Source organism: Heterocephalus glaber, unplaced genomic scaffold (assembly GCF_053883595.1).
Source record: "Heterocephalus glaber isolate CG9 unplaced genomic scaffold, H.glaber_assembly_v1.0 deba00001546, whole genome shotgun sequence".
Taxonomy (NCBI): Eukaryota; Metazoa; Chordata; class Mammalia; order Rodentia; family Bathyergidae; genus Heterocephalus; species Heterocephalus glaber.
Window position 1 is genome coordinate 1,381,548 of NW_028258339.1, and position 3,364 is coordinate 1,384,911.

Below are 3,364 nucleotides of genomic sequence, written 5' to 3' on the forward strand. Positions count from 1 at the left end.
GGGAAAGGGGAATGACTGCTAATGGTCACAGGATTTCTTTTTGTGGTGAAATTAGACTTGTGATGATATTTGCACAATTCTGTGAATATCCTGAAAACAGTTGAACTATATACATACAGCAATGGCATTTATGGTATATGGATTATATCACAATGAAAGTTATTTTTGTAAAAGGGGCTAATATGTCCTGCTTCACAGTACTATTGAGAGAATTAACTAAAAACGTATGAAAACATCTTTTGCAAGGTTGAGCCACAAATATGTCCTGGAACTAAAGATAAATTTTGCCTGCTTCTCCAATTTTCCTAAAATTACATGTAATATACTTATTGTTTAAATATGAACTGTCTTCCACAGACTTATGTACTGAAAATTTCATCCTCAAGGTAGCAATGTTCACAGGTTAGACCTAGAATGTTCATTGGCTCATAAGGGTGATAACCATATAGCTGAATGAGCTATAAGGAAGAGGGGCCCATTTGAAAGAAGTAAGTCACTGGGAACGTGCCTTTATCCCAGCCCCTTCTCCCTTTTTTCCTTTCTGTCTCTGTATCCCAGCCGCCATGAAGTGAGCAGCTTTGTTCCATCATGCCCGATGATTCTTGAGACCCCAGGCCAGAGTCCGGCTGGAGACACAGCACAGGACCACCTAGAATGAGGCCAGCTCCAGGCCTCAGGAAGTTTCACCACTCCCCAAGCCTTCTTCTCCTACCTGTCTCCAATCAGGCCTCCTGGCCTCTGTGCCACCAAGCAACTTTTTGGTGGGGTTATTAACAAGGGTTAAGTATTACATGAAATAAGAAAATGTCCTGTGAAATCTACTGCTCGTAGAAAGTTTAAAATAAGTCTCTCATGCATAAATGCAATCAATGACAGCTTTTTTCCTCCTTACCATAAATGCTGCTGATCTGAACTGGCTGCTGTATCAGATAAGCTCCATACCTACATTTTCCAATGGGTCTCATTTAAGACTGCTGTACTTATCCTATTAGAGGAAGGAGTCCCAGGTACTTTTTCCAGATACAGAGACTGAGAGAAAAAGCCCAACCCACTGACAAAAAGGCTGCTGTAGAGACTATTTCCTACAAAGTTTTCTGGTGTTTCTGATAGAATATTTATAAGGCAGTACAAGCACAGAATCAAGAAGTTTATGTAAGGAAGAGAGCAGAGGCAAGGAAAAATATAAAATCTCAAGATATTTTCACCCTGAATTTTCTAGAGCCTCAGAAGATGGACCCTTGGAAGACTCTACTTTCCCCATGCTTTGCTGGGAAATTTTCTAAACTTCTACTAGAAGGGACCAGCAATTTCTGACAAAGTCATAATATAAAAAAACAGACATCTCCAAAGGAATATCCAATACCCGACTATTAAGGGCTCTGACTGGTGGTCAAATCATATTGATCCATGCTATGAGATTAGTATAATAATAATTTTATACATGGAGTAGATCACAATTTGGGGAGAATTAAGTAACAACATTTAAATTAAGGAAAAGTACCTGTAGATTAAGAAGAAGCTGATCTAGCTTTAACATTGATATTTTTTAAAACCTTTTCCAATGTATTGGGAAACTTAAGTAAGCTATACTTTATCTCTCATGTATGTGTACAATCACATTCTTATGTTCTTTGTACAAAATTGTAAGAGACCAGATAATGAGGATTGAGGCCTAATTGACCTTTTCTGTGAGTACAAATGACAAAAATGGCAAGCTGTGCCACCTTTGACAATTCGCAGGCAAGCTAGCATGTTGCAAGTTCCAGGAAAGAGTCAATACAGCTGAGATCTGGATGTTTACCTGGGTCCATGCTATAGATAACAAGAGGCAGATGAATCTTCTATTAATCTAATTGTTTATTCCTGTGTCTTAAGTGAATAAAAGCGAGGTGAGTCAAACACTTAGGGCTCTTTGTCCAGTAGAGGCAAAGAGCTTCTTGGTTCCTTCATTCCAAATTATCTTTGTGTCTTTTGCCCCATGGTTGGGGATAAACTGGTAGGCTGGTTCCTACGCAAAATACTCCCATTCACCTCAATAGGAACACTCATGGATCTATAATGGACACAGGAGGGCCAATGAATGCTCTGGTTCACCAACTTATTCACAAGATTCTGAATATGATTGGGGAATTAGGACCAGAACGTAGCCTCTGAGGAGAGGCTATTTTACAGTATTTCAGGGTGTAGAGATAGGAAGCAATGATCCAGTGATCCCAGCCAAGCTGGCAGAAGCTGACTGTATAAGAGTGGAGGGGACACTGGTTATTTTCAGACTCATCCTGTTCTCAGGTGGGGCCAAAAACCTCAGGTGCAATGCTGCCTGCTTAGTGGGCCCTCCGTGAGAGAAGAGAAAAAGATTAAAAAGATTCAGGCCACTGGGAAGAAGTTCAGCTTTCTGAGCAGTTTTATGAGTGTCACTGAGACAAAGTAGCAAGAAGGCAATATCCATGGATGAAGTGCCATGCCTACGGAACTCAAGAACATCACTACTTTTTTGTTGCTGACACAGGAAATCCAGTCATAGACCCTCCTTTCCTTGCAATTCCAGTCCCTCTGCTGAATGTGTTGGGTGATATCCATCTCTGCCTGGGTTTTAGACATCAAGGAAGGCTTTGAGGAACCTCTTCCCACAGAGTGGTTGTTTGAGCTTTTCAGGACCCAAGGATCCACATTGCAGGTGACTTTGAAGTGAGCTAGGTTGAGTTGATGGCAGTGAACTACAGTGGCTCTCACTGGCTGGTAAGCTACCCAGTTGCATCATAGAAGAAAGTTCAGGGTTCATATACACCAAGAACCTTCACAACAGAACACAGGGGCAGGGGTTAGCTTCTTACCTCCTAGCCTGAATAGCCCTCATAAAACTGTTCCATATAGACTGACAGATGTTCTCAGCCCTAAAAATAACTCAAGATAATGATAGTACCTACCATTTCTCAAGTGCCTACTAATGTATTAGATGCTTCACATGCATAAGGTCTTTAACTCAATAGTCTGAGATAGCTTTTATCCCAATTTTGCCGACCAGGAAATTGAGGCTCATGGAAGCCATATCAAAGACAAACAGCCATGGACTAAGGATGTGGCATACAAGTAGAGTACTTGCCTATCATATATGAGGCTGTGAATTCAATCCCCAGCACCACAAAACAAAATAAAAAGGACATACAGTTACTATATGATAGAATCAAGACTAGAACCCAAATCTATTTCCATTAATAATTTGTATTTCAGTTTGAAATCACTCATAGTGCTAGACTCAGGAGGGAAAACACTCAAATAGAGAATTACTTGTTGTGTATAGTGTGTGTGCATGGGAGTACACCAATTATAGTATGGTATTGATTATTAAAGGCTATAAATTAAG

At 40.3% G+C, this 3,364-nt stretch overlaps 1 pseudogene; it reads right to left on the bottom strand.

Annotated features, from left to right (window-relative positions):
- Positions 1-257: 257 nt before the first annotated feature.
- LOC147824376 (bone morphogenetic protein 15 pseudogene) lies at positions 258-2,778 on the bottom strand (annotated as a pseudogene).
- Between the last annotated feature and the right edge of the window lie 586 nt (positions 2,779-3,364).